This window comes from Camelus dromedarius, unplaced genomic scaffold (assembly GCF_036321535.1).
Source record: "Camelus dromedarius isolate mCamDro1 unplaced genomic scaffold, mCamDro1.pat HAP1_SCAFFOLD_197, whole genome shotgun sequence".
Lineage (NCBI taxonomy): Eukaryota > Metazoa > Chordata > Mammalia > Artiodactyla > Camelidae > Camelus > Camelus dromedarius.
The window spans coordinates 1,347,770-1,373,258 of NW_026989761.1; the positions used below are offsets into that span (position 1 = coordinate 1,347,770).

The 25,489-nt window shown below is 41.1% G+C and overlaps 1 long non-coding RNA gene across 1 annotated transcript in view; it reads right to left on the reverse strand.

Moving 5' to 3' along the window:
- Positions 1-680: 680 nt before the first annotated feature.
- LOC135320583 (uncharacterized) overlaps positions 681-25,489 on the reverse strand; it is a 48,098-nt gene continuing 23,289 nt past the window's right edge. The window contains exons 4-7 of the long non-coding RNA XR_010379785.1: positions 14,387-14,484; positions 10,408-10,651; positions 7,663-7,786; positions 681-1,054 (exon numbers count right to left, since the gene is read on the reverse strand). This is a non-coding gene — a long non-coding RNA (uncharacterized LOC135320583). The remainder of the gene's footprint in view (positions 1,055-7,662; positions 7,787-10,407; positions 10,652-14,386; positions 14,485-25,489) is intronic.

Below are 25,489 nucleotides of genomic sequence, written 5' to 3' on the forward strand. Positions count from 1 at the left end.
CCCTGATGGGCTGGCATGGGAATCGCTGTGGTTGTGAGCCCCGTGTTGCACTGTGGGGTTGTGGGCAGGTAAGGAGAGAGGCTGTTCATACTGGTCATAGTCAATACAGTTTGTAAACAGCTGAGTTCTGTTCCCTCACAGCTCAGACACATGCAGGACATGAGGATGCTTAGCTAATGACCAACAGTTGGTATCAAAGGCCAAGAGTGGGGTGGGGAGGAGAGATGGGGCCACGTTCTGGAAGAACCGCTGCCCCAGGGGACCAGGAAGGTAGTGAATGATTGGGGATGCACAAAGGGTTTCTATGGCCTCATCAGGTAGTTCCTATTTTAAACTGATAGTCTGGAATATATGGTCAAATGCGGTGGAATGTCTGCTCTTATTTTAAGTTCTACAAACACTTAAACGGATAGATTTCTATCTCCATTATACAAGCACTGCTGGGTGACCTTTATAGTCAATGTGAGGATCAAAAGAGTGAGTACTTATTAATGCTATTACCATGCTTCTACTGAATTAACACTTCAGCAACAGTATAACGGCCACGCTCCTTAACAACTGCCTCTGTAAGGGTCTTGTAAGTCACAAATAATAATTATAAAGAAAATATATTAAAAATAATAATTACAGTTACAATAACTATGTTGTTTATAACGATGATAGTGTTAGCATCTCCCTCTCATATTAAACAGTACCCAACACTAGATTCCTTAGGAAACAACGCCAATGCATTTTTGGACTTTTCTAAGTCTTCACCCAATGAAGCCTTTTTATTCACATTGGTCCACCAAAGCCAGAATTGCTGTTCCTTGCATGGTGGGCTGCCATGCTGCGATGTTCTGGGCTTTTTCTGGCACAATGCGTCTATACTGGGTAGTCAAGTTTCCACGTACCCACTCTGATTTCCAATATATTGTTCTCCAGAGCCAACAGAGGGGCCACTGGAAAGAGGCCACATATACTGTGGTGAACCCAAACTGAATACCTGTTGAAGGAATGGACACAAAACATGGAGTGGTGGATGGATGGAAGGACAACATAAATTCTTTTACTCCTGTAAAGAAAGAGGGGAAAATGGTGAACTAAATCCCAAAGAGAAAAGACATTCATGGTAATAATAATGTTCAACAGTGAAAGAATCCAAACAAAAGGCAAATATAAAATCTCTGGGAAGAAGACTCATTACAACCTGTTTCTTTCACATATATACCCTTAGTAGGAATAACATACTTAAAAATCTTCAACCAACCATAATTATTTGCTCATAATAAACTTGGGAATCTTGAAGCATATTATTCACTCCCTGTGTTGAAATAATACAATCTTGGAAGATGATTTGTATTTGAGGATTAAAAAAAGAATATTGTGGATGTATCTAACAATTTAAATAGAAATAAGAAATGTAACTTTGGGAAAGATATGCATAGAGAATGTTGGAGGAAATACACTGAATATAGGCAAGTGAGCAAGCTCCCTTGAGTCTGGGAAGGTGAGTACAGCACATTCAGAGAGTCTATGAAGTTATTACAAGTCACAGAAAGGTATGCAAATAAAGTGTCTTCCTAAGCAAAATATTCTTCTTCAGGAATTTTTATCTTGATATTTCTATGGTCTGTGTGGTCACAGGAAGTCAAAGTTATGGTGGTGGCTTAGAAGTTCTTTTCTCTCTGTGTGTAATTTACAGGGCAATGCTACAGATGGGGCAGTAGAGATCTGTGGTAAGCTGTTCCATAGGGTGGGGGAGCGGTTAGAAATGATAAGGTCAGAGATCTAAAAGACTTTTAGACCCTCCCCTCCTAACTGGCAGACCTTTAAAGTAAACTAGCACAAGTATGTAACTAAGACAGTGGATGAGAGGCATATTTATAGTCCCTTTAGTGTTACTGCTCAGTCAAAGTGTATGGACCACTCTGGCCAGGAACGGCAAGACCGTGAATGGGGTGGATGGGTAGGAGGAGCTGACATTTGCTTCTGACCTGAGAGGCAGGCGTGTGTTGCAGAAAAGCCGACAGTGCTGGAAAGATGCAGTAGATCCACAGCCCAAAAGGAGCTGTCATATTCAGGGAGGTCAGAGAGCAAGAACCAGAGTTAGTGACGCCACAGGGTCAGCAGCGTGGCAGCATTGATGTCAGTATCTGTGTCCATAACCCAACTAACCCTACATGAGCTCATCTGCCTAAGGGGGCAGGTAAGTAGCAGAAATGCTTGGAGTGGGTGCAGCCACTGGCAAATTGGCAAGTGGACATCCTAAGGAAATGCAATGCTCACCATCACCATATTGGAAATAGGGCCTCACAGTGTCAGATCTCCTTCTTATTCAAGAGAAGCCAGAAATTAAGAGTTTATTAGCAATCAACCCAGATCAAAACCCAGAAAAGATATCATTTTATAATGACAAAGCAGGCACAGACCATTCAGAAATAAATTAATGAAAAATATTAAGAAGATTCTGATAAATGATTTAAAAAAAGAAAAAAAAAAGATGATTGAATGAACAGTAGAATGCACCACCCTCTTCAGTGGGCAGACTCAAATTTGGGGGACATAGAACATTTTTTCTCCAAAATAAATTTAGTATCTGAATGCAAATTTAGTTAATAATCCCAAATGGATTTAAGAAAAAAATCTGAAAGGTGATCCTAAATGTATTCCAGAAATATACCTATATATACAAATAAAGTAATGAGGAGGGATGTTTGAATTTGTAGTATTAGGGATATTCTGGAAAAGGATAAAACAGGACCAACTCTAGGAGGTATTAATCTATGTTCATGGAAACAGTGTAGAAATAGTGCACTGAGAGTATGAATGAAATACATTACATTTCAAGAATAGACGTGGATATTTATGAGATTTTAGTAATATTATAAAACTGACACTTCAAATCAGTGGATTCAAGTTCTGCAGTAATTAGCTAAATCATTGGAAGGCCTGGTAGACTGTCCTCATTTATGACATTAAAATAAATTCCAGATAATTTTTTAATTAAAAAATAAAACACCAGAAATAACCCAACATGATTTAATCTGTTCAGATTTTCAAGCGAGAAGAACTTTCTAAAAAGCTTTTGGAACAAAGACCAAAAAGAGCAAAGGCCTAGCAACTCAGCAAGGCCAGAAACGCCCAGTGTAAAACAAAACGAACCCTCGCCCAACCCTCTCTCACGGCCCTGTATTGCTCTCTGATATGTTCTACACTTTCTTCTTCCCTTTAAAGTCCAGTTTCTTGGAAAAGTAACTGCGCTGAAGACTCCTCAGGGCTCAGAGCCCTGCATCCCCCACGGCCCTCATCGCAGCACTGAGACAGGAGTTGTACTGCCGGTGGCTTCGTGTTTCTAACTAGTCAGCATTTTCAGCTCGTGTTTATTTGATTACCAGTTAGCTTTTGCCGTGGACAAATATTTTCCTCTCAGGGGGATGTTTTCCCCCCTTAATTTTTGTTTTACTTAAATAAACTTAAAAAGCCCAGACAGAAAAGTTTGTGTGCACATATGCACACACACAGATACACACAGATCTGTTTTTTAAAGTCTACCTAAGTATAGTCCTCCTCCTCCTTTTCCCCAGGCTTGGCAATTAAAGGTGGGCTTTAGCTCTTGCTTTATTGCCCCACAAACCCCCCCCCTTTCTCACTATGCTCCTTTTAGTCAGTGTTCAAATCCCTCTTAAGCCAGGTTACAGCCTTCTCTGTGTTGCCTCAACTAGTTTCTCCCAACTGCTCTGCTATTCTTCTTTCTCTTGGTGGATTTCTCTTCTCCCATGTGCCATGTACATGGCCATTTTCCCCAGGGCCTCGTCCTCAATCCTCCACTTGGCAGGAATGAATCGCCCCCACGGCCTCACCCACAGCTCCTCTGAGCTCCTGACTGTTGAATCCAGCTTAACAACGGGCATCACTCCTCAGATGTCCCATAGACACTTTGCAATCAAAATGCCACACACAGAACCATCTCCTCGAAAGCATCTCCTCCCCTTACACTCCCACTGCAGATCCGCTCTCCAGATGGGTCACTGGAAAGTCACCTCAGCAGCTCTGCAGCCCGCCGCCCAGACCCTGTAGTCCCCTCTGCAGCAGTCACCACTTCTGCCGCCCACGACTCTCTCCCTCTGCCCAGGGCCTCTCTGCAGGCGTGTGCCACTTGTCTGGATTACCTGGGGTGGCCCCCGAAATATCCTTTCCCCCCAAAATATGGGCCTCCCCCCAAAAATGTTATTATCCATTCTGCTGCCAGTATAACCAGATCTACTTTAACATAATCATTATGCAATTCTCTTGCTTACATATATTCCAATATAGCCCTGTATCTTTAAGGATACATTCAAGTCTAATCACACAAGACCCATCGTGACAGTGGCCTTGTGCACCTGATATTCCCACCTGTGGATACTTTGTTCTAACCCTACTTGTTGTTCTTCAGTCTGGCCAAGCCGCTTCATGCCGTGTACTCTTATATGTCTCTACCTCTCTGCATGAAGTGTCCACTCCCTCTACCACACATTAGAGAGCTAACTTCCTTTCACCTTTCAAAATTCAGTTCAAATATTCCCAGCTCTATGAAGTCCAATGTGTGTTCACCTGCTTAGCAATCCATCAACTACTCGCCAAGTCTCGCCTGCCCTGCGGAGTGCAGACACCAAGTCTTACCTGTCTTGGTCTCCCCAGCAGTTGATACAGTGTTTGGCATAGCAGGTGCTCATTGTTTGTTGGATAGATAAATGAATGAATCAGTAAAGAGATGAGAGGTCTACAATCCCCCCCAGTTACTCAGCTGCCATTTTGGAAAGTTCATTCTGTGGAGTTAAGGAAATGTCAGTGCAGGTGGTGGGCAGACAGAACAGAGGTGAGGACGTGGGGGAGAAAGGCCTGGTCCTGGAGAGCGCAGGAGAGGCGTGGGTGGGATAACAATGGAGAGAGAGGGAATGGAGTGGGCGCGTGCAAGGTGATGTTGAAGAACAACTGACATTAACTGCAGTAAATTAAATGGAGAACATAATATATGAAGGGAAGATCAAGTTAACACAGCAAGGGTGGAAAAGGCAGTACCAGAGACGAAGAGCTCTCACTTCATCACTCACTGCATTTCACTTACGGCACCCGCCCTCTGGGAAGGCAGCGCCAAGTTCTTGAGAGACTGGTGTTTGTGCTGTGGGTGCTCTAAGTACAAAACGGTATCTTATGGCTTCCAGATTTTAAGACTGATAGATTATTTCTCCTATGTCCCGTGTCTGAGTTCTCAAACAGCAGGATCTTTTGCTTCTGGGGGTGAGCTATTGTGGTTAATAACTCAGGGTTACTCCAATAATCTCAAAGGACAGTGGGGAAATCACTAGAACAAATAAAAGAGAAATTTCACTCAGAAAAAAACATATGCCCTATAGAACCTTGTGGGGGCCTTGGGGGCAATGTTACCGCCAACTCATCTAACAGTTGTATGTGAGTGCATTGAAACTCCAAGCTCAAGTCACTTAAACACGTATGAGAACCTGGGTCCAGGCTGTGGTGCTTCAGACATGCACGGGAAGATGAAAAGCCTGACTATTGCCTCCGACAGGATCAGTCCAGCCGGGGAGCGCAATGGACACAGACATGATCACGCACCATCAAGACAAGAATCAACTGCAATTCATGCTTAGAGAGGAGAGCAGAAAATCTCTAAAAAGTGGAGGGTTTGCTGCCAAGGCTTGGCAAGAGCCCTTCCAGGCAGAAAAGCAGAGAAAGATACTTCTGGCGAAGGAGACTAGGGATGGTGGCAGGGTGCGAGGCCTAAAGAAGCAAGGGTGGAGGGCTCCAGGGTCATCTGTCAGAAGCTGTTCCCCTTCAGCAGCTAAGAGGCCTAACTAAAAAGGCAGGTGGGGTGTCATTAATGATCATGGGGAAAACTGGGAGGAGGAAACTGAGGTCAGGAGATCACCACCAAAGGCACTTTATTTGAGAGGAATAAAAATAATTCAAAAAGCACTTGGAAATCCTATCTCCCATGAACGAAAAGAACACAAAATAAGTTTCACTCCAGCGTTGAATACAGAATAACAGACTGCCTACTCTCAGAAATGGATTGAATTTTCTAATTCGTTAGGGATTATTTAGAGAATAGGAAAACGAATAAATCTGAACAATCTCTCTAGAATAGCTGTTACTCCATCCTGTTATGTAGGGTAGAGTTAGGCTGAATTATTTAATTAGTATTTTAATGAGACTATAAAGTTCTAAAAGTCCTATCAATTTCTCCCAAAAGCGTACAACTTTTCCTTTCAATGACCTTTATTTGACTTAACTAGAACAATAACTATTTTCCAAGGCTTTTTTCGTGTGTGTTAAAATACCAAATGATATGCTGCCCTCAGAATGTTGTTGTTATTATTAATGCTGATAATAGCCCCAATAAGAAATATTTACAATTATGACTCATTTTGGAATAACAGGTCATTGAATTAAAGTCCTTTTGAAAATAAGCAGAAAAAACGAACATAATGTCTACACCAGGGACAGGAGCTGCACCCTTAATCGAACCTGGTCACTAAGCACAACAAAAGCAAAGATGAAACTCAAATCAGACACCAGGCCACAAAGCATAGCTGACTGAAGATGCCACAAAATGACCTTTCATTCACCGAGGGAATCAGATGTGTTTCTATGTATATTATATATTTTAAAAGCAATTATTATATATAAAGCATGTAATTTAGGAAAAAGAAAACTCCCTCTTTCTGTAGACTTATAAACAGGAAGCCCAATGGGGTGTCTTGCAGAAATGAACCCGCATGCATAAATGCAAAGCCTATTGACAAAAATACTTTCCTGTCTCCTAAGCTTAAAAAAAAAAAGTAATTCAAGGCAGTGGTGAGCTCAAAGGTCTCAGATACAAAACGTGCACATCATCAGCCTTCTAGTAGGTAAAAGTGCACCATGCATAATAGAAAAGATGAAGTTTCCTATGGAAATCTATTTTGAGATGCAACAATTTAAAGGCAACCGAGAGCTCAAAACCAAGTTCAAACAAAGAGAAACAAAGGCCAAGCAAATGTACAGAAATGGACAAAGACATTGGAGAAGGAGGGGATCTGTGTTCTACCAATACTCCAGATCAGCAAATTCATCCTGAATTCAAGCCAGTGATGTGCCATGAGGTCACTCAAGGAACCAGGCTGAAACCATCGGCCAGAAGAAATAGGAAAAATGTCAAAGGCAGGTGTGAGGTGTGGAAGGGGTGACCCTGTGACCCTTGCTGCCATGAGGCAGGATGCTCTTGCGGGCTTTCTGCACAGGCTGGCGGGCTCACATGACTCTGTTTAGAAGGATATCAGCCAACAGCTATGCCACACGGGCTGCAGCCCGTGCTGTGTCACATCTAGTAACGGTTCTGAGTTCATCCTTAGACGACATGACCAGAAGGATCTGAGAATCAATGATGGAGAATTACCTGAATGAGTATTCCATTTCATTCCATGGCAGTAAACCTTCAGCTTTGTATAACATAAATATTGACAAAGATATACACAGGCAACCTATTTGAAAGCCTGACTGCATAATTGCATCTAATTGAGAAAAGCGGGCTCCGTTTCGGTATGCTAGGTCTTTGTTTGGCTCGGTAACCGATGCTTCTGAGACCCAAAGCATATTCTAGTATAACCGACAGCACAGAAATCCCCACTGATGACTTACTCATTTCAGGGTATTCATAAAATAACCCCAGTTTGCCCGTTGGATACAGATGGTTGTCCCATTCCCATCGTGGGGTGGTCTGTTCTGCTCCCGAAACTGTGGCATCATTAGATTCATGACCCAGCTGTCAAACAGATCAAATTATAAGGCAAGATATTATCAGACCAAGGTCATAAAAGTATTACTGACATTTCAAGCTGAACACATCATCTTCCCAAGAATTTAATTTCTTGTTTTCAGGATAAATTTCTTTTTATTGCTGCCTCCCTACCCTCAAGTACTGTGAAAACTAGTCCTGACTACGTACCTTGGGTTTACCAAAATTGTAACGACTACTACTACTTTATCTCCTACCTCCTTTTCAGGTGGGCACTTTAGCTTTTAGAAGATACCTACCCTCATTTGTTTTTTCCCCCATTTCTCTGCTATTATCCACCATGGCATTTCCAGTCTGTAAATTGTCAGAGAAAATAAGTAAAAGAAAGAAATACAGGGTCGGTGAGCTGGTGATAAGTGCTGCAGAGGAAAATAAAGGAGGGCGAGGAATGTGTGGTAGGGAGGAGTGTGGATGGGGCAAGTGACCTTTGAATAAGGCAAAGACGGAGGCAAAGGGGTGGGCAGAGGGAACAGTGATCACAGGCCTTGAGGTCCCTCACGCTGGACAGACAGCATGGAGGCTGGTGTGGGCCAGAGTGAATAGGAAATAAGTGGTGGTTTTGGGGGGTGGAGCCTTAGAGGCTGCCATGAGGATGTGGGCATTTTTCCCTCTGAAGGAATTGTGGAACCATGGAGGATCACTGAGAAGAAAAGTGATACTCTAACGTTGGATCGAACAGGTCCAAGACCCTAATTTAAGCTGAACAAATCAAGGGCCAAAGAAGTGATATGCCACCTCAAATTCAGTGCAGAGCTTGAAAGAAACAGCCTCGACTCGCAGCCCAGTGCTCTGCACCCTTCTGGATGATGTCCCACAGAGCTGTCTCTAAGGTTAAATTTTTTCCTCACTCAGAGGCTTGTGGGACAACTGAATGCTTCCCCCTTTTTCAAATGGCAATTTGTCCTGAAAGGAATTCGGATTTGGCAGTGAAACAAGGCATGGACCTGTAGACTACAGAGCTGTTGTTCCTGAAAGCAACAGCTGGCGCGTGGTTTACTCGTGGAGTTCAGCAGAAGAGACAGAGCAACAACAGACAACTTAGCATCTGGCGGAGCTTCGGCTGACTGCACTGCACGTTTGGATGGATTTCAAATTTGGACAGTGAGGCGGCTTCACACGAAAGGCAGGTGTATACATCATACATGCCCACACGTCTGTATGCACACACACGTGGACACACACAGAGTATATGATGTGACTTGTAAAGAGCTGCCCCTGCTAGGTTTCCCACTGCCTCTGATCTCAGCGTTAACCTTTCCCTGGCCATGCTCCCAGGGTTGCTACGAGATTTCTTTGCAATGGAACATGCCCTTCGCTTCACAAACTTTCCCCAATTCTTTCAATGACATTAGGGGAAGAGCAGGGAGCTCTGTGAGGGGGTGGGGATATGGACTCGAGATACCCCTGAATCTGAATCCACACTTCATGGCTTATTTGTTATTTAATTTTATTTACATTCAAAATGCAATTGTTGCAGATCTCAGAAGTTGATTTACACTCACTGCTGTGGCAGAATGTTGCGGTCAGTAGACCCACCACTGGATCCTCTTATTCAACACGTCCTTCCAATAATTCAGATATTACTGTATCACAAATGCCCATTTCTATATTTTGATACCTGCTTTTCAGTATAATTATCTTCCTTCTTTATTCTCTAAATCTTATGATTTTTAAACATTTTTCTGAGAAGTGTTCCACAGGCACTATACATATGATAAGTTGATAAAGAGATCCTGGAGATCAAAACCACATTTAAATCCTGAGATAAACTCAACTGTGCCGTATACATGGCTAGGTTTAGTCTGCTTCCTTTGTTACTTTGTTTAGTAATTTTTGTTTCAAACAACAAGATCCTACTGTATAGCACAGGGAACTACATTCAATAAATTTTAATAGCCTATAGTGGAAAAGTATATGACAAGGAATATATATATATATATATATGTATGTATATGTGAATCACTCTGCTGTATACCAAGAATTAACACAATATTGTACACCAACTATACTTTCAACAAAAAATGTTGAAATAAAATTGGGAGGTGAAACTTCGACTGCCCAGGCTGCTGTCAAGATGAAACGATTCAAAGCAGGCCAGGTATTAGCAAACCCCCTAACACATCAAAACCCCATTTGGGATCTTCTTTTTGAGCAGCACAGGCTAACCAGCTGTGGTCACCTGTAAATAAGGTTGAAGTCACTTAGACCCTTGGCTTGGGAACACTGTGGCCACCGGGGTGGGGGTCACTGCAGCACCTACAAGAATGACGGGGACAGACTGCTCCTGACGCCGCTCCCCAGGCCGCAGCCCGGAGCACTGCAGTCAGGTCTGAGGTCCGGCCGGGAGCGCACAGCTCCACAGCCACTCGGAGCCCTGTGGTGCGGGTGGAGCTGGGACCGCGCTCTTCCATCACCCTTCCAGGCACCCAGACTCGGGAGTCCCCTGGGGGAATTTTTCTCTGCCTCATAATTCCTGTCTCAGCCTCTTGTGGAATGCGGTCCATGCCCAACGGAAGCAGGGCTTTAACCCTCCGGGACCCAAATCCATCACGGCTTGGATCCAGAATGTAACTTCCATGTTAACTCACCTGGTGCTCCATTCTTGTGCTGAACTGCCCTCCCCCGTCGATGACATTAGGTCGTATTAGAAGTCCCGACTTGCTTGTCCTTAGCTAAGACTCTGAGCCTCTTGCTCAGTCTTCCTGACTGGAACCACTCTTCTGTGGCAGAAAAGCTTGGGCTGTCGGCAACCCATCATTGTCCTCGGTCTTTTGGGTTTTCTGTTGGTTTATGGTTCTCATGCAGGGATACCAATTTGCACATGAGAAACACCTGTAGACATTTTAAAAAATACAGACACTGGATCCTCCCCACTCTCCAGCCAAGGCTGGAAGCTTTCTCCCTCTAGCAGGGGTTACACAATAATTTGCTTGAGAATTGACCACACATATTGGCATAATCATGGTAAATTGCCCTTTACTCAGTGCTTCCCACGTGGCATTTTCTACTTCATGTTGTCTTTGTACGTTCATTATCACATTTAATCCCTGAATTATAGATAATCACCATTTCTTTTGAGGACACTCCTACTTGCTAATCTTGAATACAAGTATCTTTGATTTTCTTAATCTATTTCATTCCTGAGTTTCCTGTTTCTGGATTTAAAGAGTGAATTATGGACACATGTATTTAAGATTCTCTTAATATATCTATCTGACTCATCCTCTAACCAAATCATATCTGGAGAAGAGAGATTTTCTCTTTTAAATATTTGCATTTTCTTACTATATAGTAGTGCGTACACACGGTGGAAAATGTAGAAAGCATATAAAGTAAGAAAATTACAGCCATACATTATCTAAACACCAAAGGACAGTGCTATGTCATGTTGGGAATTTAACCATTTTTCTTAATATTTTATCATAAAATTTCCCTAGGGCAAGTTACTTAACCCTGGAATTGTACTAGACTTTTGTCAAGTACAGAATAACATTCCCAGAAATGACCCCAACATCAAAATAGTACGTGAGGCTGGGAAGGCCATAGGGCACTCAGCTTATTCTCTGAGTCCTACAAAGAATGCTGTTAATACACTGATGTTAATCATTCGATGCCTGTGAGTCACTCACTCACTCAGCTGGCTCGGACTGAGACCTACTTTATACCAAGTGCCGATCCAAGTGCTGGGGAGACCCCAGAGAGAGCCTGGATCACGGCATCACTGTCCTTCTTCATTTGCTCCCAGAATCCTACTCAACATACCCACATGGGATTGGGGGGTGGAGGCAGGTGAGATATGGTAAAATTCATTTCATTATGTTCCTTTAGACATATTTAAATAGCATGAAAATAGTCACTAACTTTGATAAGTTTTCTTTTCCCTTCGTATGTATTTTTGAGGATGGGTATAGTTTTGGGGCAGCAAGAGTAATTGATAGATCTTTAGTATGTTAGGATTTTATATGAAAAATTAAGAAGGAAACTGGCACCTTATACAAAGAGAAGAGGCAGTGAGGAAAACACAAGCCACCCTCGAACTTGGCTACCATTCAGAATTTCTGGTATTCAAAAAAGGGAAACATAATTCAAAATATTTTCCCTAAATATTTTAGCCCAGAGTAGAAATACATGTAGGCAAAGTTCAGCTCACTGGAACCTACAACAATGTGCTTACTTAAGCGAAGGTATAAACAGACCACAGATACTATAATGCATCCTTTACTTTAAAGTAGTTAATGTGAGCAAGTTTCATTTCACATGAATTGCTCAGTACCAATTTAGGAAATATATCCTTCTTGATTGGTAAAAATAGCTCACTGATAACCAGATTCAACAAAATTTAGTGTTAAATAATTAACCTATTTCCTTCAGGAAATGCTTTTGAGTAATCTGAGTTAAGTATTTCCTCTATCTGATCTATTTCTTTTCACAGAGAAAAGTAGTATTATTTGCACATGAGCTACTTTTACTCCTCTGGAGAAATCTGACTGTGAGCTCAGGGTAAGAGTTGTCTACTGCACAGTAGGGAAAAAAAAGATTCATTTCACAGCAAAGATCAGAATCTTTTTTTTGAGGGGCATGGTGAGCTGGGGGACAAGGGAAATGCCTTTGTTTAGAGACAGACCACAGTAATCCATCCTGAAGCTGAAAGATGAAGACCTTGTGAAGAAATGTGGAAGGACACACTGACACACAAATGTGTTCACTCTGCAAAAACAGAAAGAAGGAAAGAAAAAATAATTTAACTGCCCTATAAAGAGAATGGACAGAAAATTGGTAATAAGGGAGAGTGAAGGAAAGTTAGGGAAGGGAGGAGAAACAGTGAAAGGGAACTTGGATGCGGTGGGCAGAGTAGCAGGTTTCTGGAGCTTACAATGAAGGATGATAAGAAAAAAAGTAAAGTTTAAAAAAAGTTACAAAGTTTAAAATAGTTTAAAAATTAAAAAATGAAGTTAAAAAATAATTTTTTTTTATAGTGGCATGGAAGATTTTAAAATGATGGAGGTTTTTATTTCAAAATTCAAGTTGTTTGAGTTTCTCCTCCATGCTCCAAACAACAGTAAGAATTGCTTGTGTAATTGGTTTTGGGGGACACCACAGAGAGTGGTGAGCAATGCAGTTCGGTTGGCCAGGAGCAGAATGATTTTGTTGAAGGCAAGACAGAAGAGAGATCAACAGTTTCATGAGGACAGAAACTCAAAGCCAGAAATTATCTTAAAAAGCTTAGTGTGGTGGGCAGAAAAATGTTCCCCCCCAATATGTCTATGTCCTTATCACCAGAAAATAGGAAGAGGTCAGTTTCCCTTGCAAAGGGGGTCTATGATTTCAGATGCGGTTAACGTTGCTAACCAGCATTCTCTAAGAGAGACGAGCTGGATTATAGAGGTGAGCCCATTGTAATCACCAGGGTCATTAAAGTAGGAAGAGGGAGACAGAAGAGGGGAGAGAGGAGAGGAGATTTGACCACAGGATCAGAGTCAGAGGCACACAACCATGCTGACCTTGAGAGAAGGAAAAGAGGTCACAGGCCAAGAGACGTAGGTGGCCTCTGGAAGCCAGAAAAGTCAAAGATACAGTTTCCCCTGAGGCCTTCAGAAACAGCCGTGCCAATATTTTGACTTCAGCAGGCTCCTGCGTTCAAGAACCCTACAAGGTTAAATTTGTGTTGTTTAGTGGAGACTATTTCTTTTTTCTTCCTACTACCATGTCATTTGGGGATACTTGTTACAAAAGAAAGTGAATACACTAAGCTCCTTGAAATGTTCAGAAATTGCAGATAACACTGGAATGTCCACTTTGATATGGGATAGGGCTTATGTGAAAATCCAAAGGACAGTGTGACCTTTGCTAACATCTGCTTTTCTCATTTTTAGGAAGAGAACAGTAAGTCAAAACCTCTGTAGTTATTATTTTAGACAAGTGTCTCTTAAAACATTATGTAGCCCTGTGCCTTAGGACACCAAGAGAGTCTCTGTTCTTAGAAGAACATGAATTCCATGAGATAGGGTCTTACATCTGAGTCCCACAGTGGTCTCTTATTGGCAATGAGAACTTGGGCAAATCATTTACCCTCTTTAAGCCACAGGATCTTCATTTGAAAAGGAAGATAAGAATAAGGATTGTTTGGGTGATTAAATTGTACACACACACACACATATATGTACAACATTTAATACAGTGACTAACACATACTAGGCACTCAACAAATTCCTGTTATGGATTTTTAAATGCATGTATAAAAGGAGGAGAAAGTTGCGGGAAGTTGTGGGAAAACTTAGTTCATGGCCCCAAAAAGGGCCATCTCTCAACGGGCTCTGATCAGTCAGTCCCCAGTGATGGGCTAATAAGCAGAAACTATAGCACTTGAGGATTTAATTTAAACATAAAAAGGAAGGAATTTAAACATAATTATTAAACAGGAGGTATGTTTACACTGTTGGCTGGATCATCTTATCTGGAGAGCTTTAATAAGCAGAGAGTCTCCCCTGTTTTAGAGATGGGTATGCAGGAAAATTACTTGGATGGGTGGGCTGTTCTCACCCCAAGATCACATGACTTAGTACTCACGGAAGTAACACCTCTTGTATGTTATTCCAGATGGACTGTCCTCCCATGATTATTGTCAGCTGCATCATCAGTTCAAGGAGACAGCCACCTGGGTCACACTGGAATATTAGAAAGAAAATCTCATTTAAATTTTAGATAGCTCTAACATGAAATAAAGTCATTATTTTATGCCTAAAAAAATCTAAGGAACAGAGAGTAAAGACACTCTTCATTGGGCAACTAAGAGAAAACATGAAACAGGTTAGACTGTCCGAACACAAAGCTGTATTCACACGTCTTCATTTCTGTATTTTCACAGCCAATACACCAGATCTCCAGGATAAGTCACAAATCTGCCATTAAAGAATGTGATGTAGAAACACGAGGAGTAGTATTTGACAAACTGGAAGAAGAACACCTTCATGGCTAGGTTGTTCCCACAGTCAGTCTGGTCCTTGGGATCTCTGCAGCTAGAATAAAGAAAAGTTAAGTCTGTAAAACTGTGAACAGCTTTGAGACCATAATCAAAGCCACGGACACATGAGTTAACAAGCTAAATATGTATATATATATATATATATATATACACACAATTCACACTTTTTTCATATAAGCTGTTTTGAATTCCTTAAAATAACTACTATGTTAATTCCAACTGTACACACTGTTGTAAGAGTTTCTCCCACTATGAATGCAATATCACACAAGGCAAAAAACAAAGTCACCCGTTCCTTAAAATTTATAAGCACAACAGTATCCAATGGGCAAGAACTGTCCTCTGTCAGGTGTAAGTTGAAAGAAAGCTACTTCTACACATCCTGCTAAGTGAAATTCTCTTGTCTCCCTGAACGGCAGGAAGGTAGGACTATTGAAGAAAACAAACAAAACACGGGGCAACTTGCTAGAAGCATTTGGGGAACATAAAACATCCTGCTAGTTCAAAATTTGAATTGGTCTTAGTGTTTTCAGAAGATGACCACTGAGCAGACAACTGGGAGAACGACCCAGCCACATGCAGTGTGTGGGAAGCAGTTAACTAGGGCCGCTAAGCCGCTGGCTGGGATACAAGCCAGAGAGAAGAAACATTTGTTATAGAAGCCACAGCTGATGAGAATGGAGCTACACTAACAGGAACAGCATGGGGGGAGGACACATAACAGTGTGATTACTTGTCCTCTCCGTAACGCACAAGCAAATCTGCCACAGGAACCACGACCCTCTTCCACTTATTTGCAATAGAGAGACTATTTACTTTCAACAATAGGGTACATGATCTAATGTAATTGAAATTATTATTAAGCACTGACATATTTACACAGAGCTTGGACATTCTAAAGCTTTCTTTGTCCCTTTTACTAATGCATAGCTGCAGCTAATTCACTTCTCATATAGGCTAGAGAAAATACGTTTACACTTGAAGTTTTCTAAATACTGTAATGTACTGGAATTGAAGTGCCTAAAAGATAAAGTCTCTGTTTTGACCTGGTTCTAAAACTGGTGTAGAAATGACCTCAGCTGCAGAAGGAGCTTAACAGACTCAGTCATCTTGATTGCCACTTTCTCATATATGGCGTTCAGGGTCACGATGATGTTAAAACTGATGAGGGAAGCAGTGATGGGCGTGGCCCACCTGCACAGTCAGGTACTTCTGGATTGGGTCTCTTCCATTCAGGTTCTTGGGAAGTTCTGCTGAAAATACAATGAACACTGAAAGTCCGTAGACAATGATCCCAATAACTGAAGCAATGGTCAACAGGACCTGACAACCCAAAAGCCCAGCAGCATAAGGCTCACTAATGATCATATTTTTACACAGAAAACTTGCCCCCAATCTACGCTTAAACAGACAACATGCACGTGCTGTAAACCTCACATAAACCTGAGAAGTGATGTAAATCGCATGTAAATGCCACAAGAGACGTGAATATCCGGCATGTTAAATTTTAGGGGAGGAGGAATGAAGGATGTCAAAAAGAATGAGTACATCCACTAATGTAACATGCTGACAGCAGGAGCAGCTGTGTGCAGGGCATAAGGAATATATGGGAACTCCACTTTCTGTGAATTTTTCTGTAAACCTAAAACTGCACTAAAGAAGGAAGCCTGTTAAGTATATCTTTAAATGGCTGAAAATGGAGTAACTGGTGGCATGTTCTTTTGGAGACAAGTCTGTGATAGCAGAACCAATGAAAGTATCCCTTCTACATCTATAGAATTATTTAGGTTATGAACTAGTTGTAACCCATGAAGGGGATATGCTTCCTTTCAAGGGAGAACCTATCACTGATTCAGGGGTCAGCAGGTGCTAGCTGTCATCTTCATTCTGAATAGGACCAGTGAAGCTGTGGACATGCCCTGAGGGAAATAGTGGAAGTGACTGCAGGTCTCTGCTGATGAAAGCTTCACATGCTTTTCATACTCCTTGAGATCTTAAAATGGCAGGTACTCCTACTCCCTGCATTTGCACAAGATTCATGTCCCTGATCCATTGTAGTTCTGACTGTGTGGACTCAAGGGCAACGGGAGTGTCTGAAGCATAATTTGCACGTGGCTGGTAAGGCTTCAGTTCCTCACTAGGCAGGTATTTTTCTGCCCACTGAAGAATGCACATTAAAGGTACCATTTTTAAACTGTTTTCCTTCCATCTACCTTCTTGGTCATAGTCCAGAAGCATGTACTCAGGGTCCCTGGCTGCTCCTGATGGCTGCCCCAGAGAGAAAGCTACAAAGAATGTGAATTTCAAGACTAGGTGAACCACATCATGTTATTTACAGTAACAGCGGGAGGCTGGCTTGCACCTGCAGGGGAGAGCAGATGGAGTGTTTACAAGCCCCTCCTGGAGCCACACTCCTGCATCTGGATCCCAGCTCCGATGCTAGCTGTGGGGCCTTGTGCAAATTTCTTAACTTCTAGGGGCTTCAATCTCCTCACCCATATAATGGGGGGATAATAATAGCAATTTATAGGACTATTGTGATGAGTCAATGATTTACTAATTGTGAAAACAATTAGAACATTAACCACAGGCATGTGAAAAACTATACCTAAGTATTAGCTACGAATATGGTGACCAAAGTCTTAAAAAGGTGTTTTTCTTAGTTTTTAAGCCATCACTTTGTAGAGAAAGCATTTTATTTTCTCCTCTACTCTCTTTCATCATCCTTTACTTCACAGTAAGTCTTCATGATTGTGAAAGGAATAACTTTTTGGTGTGTGTGTGATTAAATGTGAAAATTAGTTAAGGCTGTGAAAAATGTATTATACAAGGTATATTAAGCCTTCCTCTCTTGTACAGCACATATAGGCTATTTAAATACTATGCATTTTTAAAAAGTCTGCATAATAATTTTTTAATTATGTATTAAGTAAACTTAATAGTTAAGATTCTTTAAATGCTTACTATTGCTTCAGCACACATCTATTTTTCTAAATCCTCACAATCACCCTGATGGGAAGGTAATATTATATCTCTTTTACAGATGAGGAAATAGAGCCACATGGAGATGATGCAATTTGCCCCAAATGAAGCAACTATTAAGTGAAAGAACTGAAATACTCAAAGAGCCCAAAGACACACTAACTGTAGAGCACTGTCTACTACATGGTCTGTGAAATCAATTGTAATTCATTTCAGAACTTTTACAAACTTGACACATTTCCATTTTTCTTCCAAGCACTTAATGGGTTCAATATTTCTTATGAAACAGGAAAGCTTTCCATTCCCCTTCCTCAAGTTTCTTCTTATTTATCATCTTTTCTGATCATAATTTTAACATTTGCTCATTAAAGATAATTTGAAAGTACTCAGTCCTGGACAGAACTGTTGTCCTGGATCTGTCCCCAGTCTTAGAAGAGGGCCCAGAATTTGCTTTAGGATAAATAACCTCCCTTTTGTTTTTAGTCCTGTGATTTAAGCTCGATTAACCCACTCTTTCTGAAGCACCAGAGGTAGATCTCAGTTGGTTTAAGACAAATAATACCCCTCATTGTATTGGCCTCGCACATGATTGGAGAATTGGCAAATAACCCAGTAAGAGCCACTATTATGTGAGGAGATACGTGCTTGTGCCCATGTGAATGATAAGCTTCCTCTATCAAGAGAGGAAGCTGCCAAAGAGACCTCTCTTGGTTTGGATGGATGATCTGGGATGCTGAGTGCCTAGAAGCAGCATGCTGAGACATCATTGGACACAGAATGAAGACAGGACAAGACCAGCCCTTGACATCATCTGGGCTACAGTATCTCTCCTTGACTGAAGCCAGACCTCAGATTTGAGGTTTTCATTTACAGGAACCAATAAATCCCATGCATCCCAATTTTTTGGGTGTTGTTTAAACACATTGGAAATTGATTTTGTCACCTACAATGAAAGGACTCCAACTCTGAAAATGAATAAAAAATAAAATAAAGAAAATGCTTCTACCTATAGACATAATTCCTTCAGAAGGGTACATTGTTTGTATATTACAAATCATTTTATATATTAATTTTATTCTCAAGCCTATCGTAAGTGTAACACTTTGACATGTCATAAAATATTTTCATGGACACACTTTTTCATGGCTGCAAACTATTCTACTTTGTGAACGTTTGGAAGAATATTTTGGCTGAGATTTTATATATATATATATACATATAAAAGTATGTCTGTGACTTGCATCCGTACTGACTTTTCCCTGCCATTTTGAAATACTTCCTGATTAAAAGTTTTTCAAAGCTGAATTAGTTGATTAAAGCATAGGAATATTTTTGACTCTTGATATCAACTGCCAGACTGCTTTCTAAGAAAGCTTGAGGAGTACACCAGAAATTAACACAGCATTGTAAATCAACCATACTTCACAAAAAATATCCAGTAACCTAGGCATGGGATTGGTGATCACTGGCATTTCATCCTCATAAACAGAGCTGTGTCACTTGAGAGGTGGAAAACTACTTCATTTTGATGTGCACTGAGTGAATTACCATTGGAGTGTGACATCTATTTTTCCTTTGTGAATGTGTGTTCCTTTTCTCTGCCTTCTACGCTCCTGAGATTTTTTGATGTTACCTTTGAAGTGATCTGAACTCTCTATGTATTGAAGGAATTAGCCCCTTGTTGGATTTGTAAACAAATAACATCCTCTGGTGTTTTGTTTAAAATTAGGATGCTTCTGATGCATGGAAATCTTTGTATACTTTCCTCAGAAACTTACTGCTCATCTAGAGTTTGTGTAAACATCCATATTTATTTCTAGTTTCTTTCTAATTGTGTAACTTTTTAAATGTTTCTGGAATTTATCACAATATATGGTTCACTGTATGATTTCAATCTTTTCTTTTCCCCCCAAGTAGCTAACGAGTGTTCCATTCACTGAATAACCTTTATTTATCTCCCTGATTTGTAATGCCTTCCATCTCTTATATTAAATTATTATTGATATCAGAGCCCATATCTGGACTTCCTGTCCTATTTTCTAATCTGGCTATTCTTGAACTACTAAAAGTCTCATTATCTTATTAATTATTATATTACTAATATGATTTTATTCACAATAAACCCCAAATCAATTTTATAACTTCTGATATTTTGGAGATATGATCTTTTAATCTAGAATCATGTGATTAAAGCATCTTTTATATCTTTCAGTAGTTTTTACTTTTATTTTTTGATAGTTCCTACTATCCTTTTCTTAGGTTATTCTTAGACATTTTACCTTGGTTATTACTCTTGGAAAATTTTAGAAATCTTAATGCCTCCATCTGGTCTCTTAATCAGACCCTGGAGAATCCTAAACCACTGATCTGATTTGAACAAATGAGGTGAAAAGAATAGGGGGAAGCACTGTGAGCAGAAGAGACTGTGGAACCTCCAGAGTGGAGCCCTGCATTGGCTCAAATGTTCTCTGGAAAAAGTTTTCTCTATGAGACTTCATAGTTCCCAGCTTGATTTTCAGTTTTCTCAGGATTTCACATTAGATTTTAAAAAGTCTGTGGCAGGTTCTTACCCAGAAAAAGAGCACTTGCACAACGGGTTATATGTATAAACTTTCCCCAGGTGGTAAATGGAAAACTCTCTTCTTCCTAATTAAAAAAACAAGTTAAGTCAATCAAGGGATTACAACAATGAAATGACTTTTCTCCTAATTGGTCAATAAATCCTAAACATAATTTAAAAAAAATAATTTTCAGACATAGCCTCATTATTTGTAATTGCATGGGTTTTTTCCTTTTTTTTGTTCTTTTCTTTTCTGTTAACGATGTCAAACAAACAACAAAATACGTACAGTGTTCATTTTAATACTATTCTTTGAAAATGCATATGTGAACGGTAAACTATTTCCCTGCCATGGTCTGAGCTTGGGGGTCTGGGTACCTGACGAGGCCTGAGCTTGCCTTAGATTTCAGAAGTGACGGTAGTGACAGCATAGAGTCCGTGCAGGACAGAATGTTTCACAGGTGTCGGCAGCTAACTGGTCTCCACTGTGTGTTTCTTGGTTGAGCTTTATGTGTTAATTAGCTACAACTATGAAGTTTTAGAGTTTACATTTTAGAGTTTATATTTCGAATTTTTTTAAGAGATGAAATCAGTAAGAATCAAGATTTACCTGGATTATAAAAACAGATATAGTATAATAATAGCTGTCCCTAAGTACATGGCCCTTCCTCTGTGCCAGGAAGTCTTCCAAGTAGATTCTGTACATTACTTCGACCCGTCATTGACACAGTCATGAAGAAGCAACCCTCTTATTCTTATTTTATAGGAAACTATGGCACAGAGAAGTTAAGTTGTCCAAGATCACTCAGGAAGCAAGCTGCTGTGTTCAAATATGAATTTAGGCAACTTCATTCCCAAGCTCTCACTACCACAATGCTGGCCTCTCTAAACAATGGAGCATACTTTCGCAAGTAAAGTAAAATGCTTCAATTAAAAAACTAAACAAAAAAATATTAGGCAATTTTTTAAATAAGGAAGTACGATAAAGTGAAATGAGTTTTCATCTTCAATTTTTCAACAAGCATGTTCTAATGAAAATTTAAACTTATTAGCTGGCAATTTTAAATTTAAAATTGGCAGTTTAAATGACCAAAAAACTTTTCTTCAGTATTTTTTGTATGCTGCCAATATGATACGTTTTTGTTTTTCAGGACTCAAAAGCATTATGAACATCTAATTTTGTCTAAGTTTCAGCTTTCAACTCTGAATGTACAGTCTTTTACCAACATAGGCTTTGACCCCCATCTTCAGTTGTAAACAATGGGAAATATTCATAATGGGGATTATTAGAAGCTTATTACATTGTAAAAGACAAATGTCACTTTCTATTGGTAGCTGAACCTCATTTTTTTCCATTTATAAAAAGAGGAGTTTTACCTGCTCCCTCCAGAACTTTTCAGTGCCAACATTCTGTAGATCTGTGATTCAATTTATTAAATCTATAGTTGGAGACATTTTCAGATGCTCCTAGTAAAAGCATTTTCTTTCCAAGAGTTATTCATGTTCACAACATACTGTCCTGCTGCTGCTGACTGCAAGTACCATCAGCTCTAAATTATCTCAGCTGATGGAAAGAAGCAATAATACAGATGACTCAAAAAATCATCTTTTCATAGCTCTGGAACGTTGATACAAAGATATATAGTTTTATTTTTTTAATTTTGCAGCAGGAGTGGCAGCAATAAATTTACATTTCCAATTATATAAAATGCCTAGCTCAAACACTGCTCAAACACTGATGGCATCTCAACAAATGTTTCCCTGCTTCTCCTACCCTTTCTCTGACTTTAGGATGAGAGTCATGCTGCTTTGTGCACATCCCAACCGGAAGTGGGAGCAGTGACCGGGACTTAGTTAAAGACAAAGGGGCACCTAGTCTACGATGAAAAGGAGGCGGCAATAATGAAGGCACATGTGAAAAAATGGGAGTCAACTATAAAAACCAATGTGTCTTTCCTCCTACATCTATGTCATAGCAGCTAATTTATATTTTGCATTTATTTATTGGTGTTATGAAAGGATAAAAGTCAATGCCTCTTTTCTTATACACTTATACCAGACTTTTTCTTTTCCCCCTTTTTACTGTTACTATGAATGAAGGACCACACTTCTCTTCTGTGTACACCATTCCAGGCAGTGCTCCTTCAAATTGGCTGCACATTAGAATAACCAGAGGAGCTTTAAAAACTTCCCTATGCCAGAATGCACCACAGGCCACTAAGTACCATCTGAGTTAGCAGTGATGGAATCCAGGCACCAACATTTTTTAAGGTACCCTGGTGATTCCAACATGCAGCCAAGGCTGACAAGCCCAGAAGTAAACAGACTAAAGTGCATCTAAACAGCGCCTGCTTTTCCTGGGTAATCTCATCTGTCTCCACGTGGGGACACCGCGCCTCCTATTCTAGCTGGACTTGTTCTTCCTGTTCAACCGTGTCCCATTTTTACTCAAGTTCTGCCTGGCGCCGCTTCCAGAACTCCAGAAGTAAGGTGACTAACAGAGAGAGAGAACAGCAGAATGTGGATCTTCAGTGATGACTGATGCTTCAGAAACCAGTACTTAATATTTATTACCCTTAACACTTTGGTAAACGGTTAATAAAATCACATTTATTTATAGGCGATACTAAAGAGAAACATGAGTTAATGCCTTTTTTTTAAGAAAAAAGAAAATGTAGATTATTTATTGAACTTTTGGAAACAGACTAGCTCTCTAGCTCATGAAAAAGGTATTAACGTGATGGTCAGACGCAGGTGACTGTGTCTGATGCTAAAGTACCTGCTACCAGCACATTATGCCCACTAAAAACACAAATATCAGGGGGATGGGTATAGCTCAGTGGTAGAGCACGTGCTAAGCATGTACAAGGTCCTGGGTTCAACCCCAGTACCTCCATTAAAAAAGAAAATTAAAAAAAAGTAAAATTAACTGTCACAATTTAAAAGCAGTGCACGGTCCACCCTCCAAGCCTTCTCCTCACATCCCTGTCTCTTCTGTCCAAAGGACCTGAGGGTGGGGAAGGGGATAACAATGCTTTAGTAACCCTTGCATTTCTATTTTCCACCACCCCAGTCACACAAAATTAAAATAATATTCTTAAATATGGAAAACTGCCATTTTCCTCAATCTTCGGTAAAGTAATTTTTAGAAATCGTCAATCTGTTTTAAGACTCGTAACTTCAAATAGTAGACAAAAACAACATGAAATGTTTATTGAAAAATGTGGCTTCAGGGTAAATCCCCTAAGCCCTTCTTCCAACCAGACTGTTACCCCTAGGCCCTAACTCTAGAGAAATTCCAGAATAACCACTGTTCCCTCCACCATTATACCTGAGTCTCTACCATGCCCTGAGAATAAAGAGAAAAAAGACACAGTCCCTGCTTCCGGGAGCTCCTAGGTGCACAGGACTCATCATGAAATGATGGCTGAGGAGGCGTGTTAAGACGGCTTGGATAACAGTCAGCAGTGGGTGCTCGGGGCAGAGAGCCGGAACTGTAGCCAACGCTCTCCCAGAGGAGGAAACCACTGTGGTGAGTTCTGAGATGCCCTAGAAGTGATCAGGTGAAGTTATAATGTTAAGGCCATTTCTCCCTGGGGAGCTGCACATGCAAAGGAGGGAGGCCAAAGAGAGCCAGGTCACTTCCAGGAACTGCAAATAGTCTAGAAGTGAGAACAGGGTGTGGGAGGCAGGTGAGGCAACCAGGTGGAGATCACAGGTGCACATCACACAGGACTCTGTGTGCCTTCAAGGTAAAGGAGACATGCAAAGTGATCTAGAAAGAAAAAAGATAGAGGCAGGGAGACCTATTGGCAGGTTCATGTGAAGGCCTGCTGAGGCCCCGCTAGGAGGAGAGAGAAGAAAACATTTCAGCAGGTGGACAGATTGGCCACAGATGTGATGGAAGGGCAGGAAGAGGTCAAAGATGCCGGCCAGCTTTCTGGCTTTGGCAGTGTGCCAAATTATAGTGCCATTTCCTAAAACAAGAAGGGCAGGAAGAGGAGCAAGTCGTGAGAGGAGACAACTGATTCAGTTCTGGCTGGGTGCCTGTGGGCTCCAGGAGAGATGTCCAATAGGCAAATAAAAGTCTAGAAATCGGGAGAAAGTTCTAGGCTGAGCCAAGTAGTTCTCCTGCTTCAAGAGGCTAATGGTTGTGAGTGGACAAGCTCACGAGAAGAGATGTAGAGGGGTAGCTCTCACCGTCCTGCACATGGGAAGCATCTGGGAGCCTTTAAAACATAGTGCGCCCCAGCCTGGTGTGGGGCCTTTGTACTGTTTATTGTTTTTTAAATACTTTCCTTTTTTGGGGGGGTAGTTAGATTTATTTATTTTAATGGAGGTACTTGGAATTGAACCCAGGACCTCTTGCATGCTAAGCAAGTGCTCAGCCACTGAGCCATACCCTCCCCACCATTTTTTTGTTTTTAGACATTAGCTCTACTGAGCAGTCAGGGTTGAGAATCAACCTGTAGAGAGCAGAGAGCCTTGGGGTAGAGATCAAGGAGAAGCTTCCCAGAGCCCTGCAGACCCCAGCAAGGGCAGCCGGAGATGCAGGGAGCCTCGGATGGGCTGTGAGGAACGTGAACTCAACACTCCCCAATGACAAACATGTTTCAAGCACCCACTTCCCAGCAGTGTTTCTTCTGAGTTTACTAATTTTCCAGTAATACTGGGTGAGAATAGAAATAATCTGGACAAAGGGATCAAATTCAAATGCTCGTTCTGACCATTCTTAGCTGCGTGATTACTGATTAAAAGGTTACCGGTCTGCCACGTGTAAACTAGGGGACCTAGAACCGTGCTCGTGGGCTGCTGTGAGCGTAATGAAATGACAACTATAAAGGCACTCCTGACTCTCAGAGGTAATTGCTACTATTGTCCCCATTTGGGACACCAAGAAACAGAGTCACAGAAAGCTTCAAACATTTGCCCAAGATGAAGGTTAGTGTCTGGAATCAAGCCAATGACTTCGTGGATCCAGAGCCCAGGATCTTCTTATGAATAACACGGCACTGCCCAGGTTCCCTGCTCCAAAACCCGCCTCCCTTTGGCTCAGTTCCATGGGCCCTGCGCTGCACAGATGTCGTCACTGCCTGCCTGCCCGCCCGGTGTCTGACCCCGGCACTGCTCCCTCCATCTCACACAC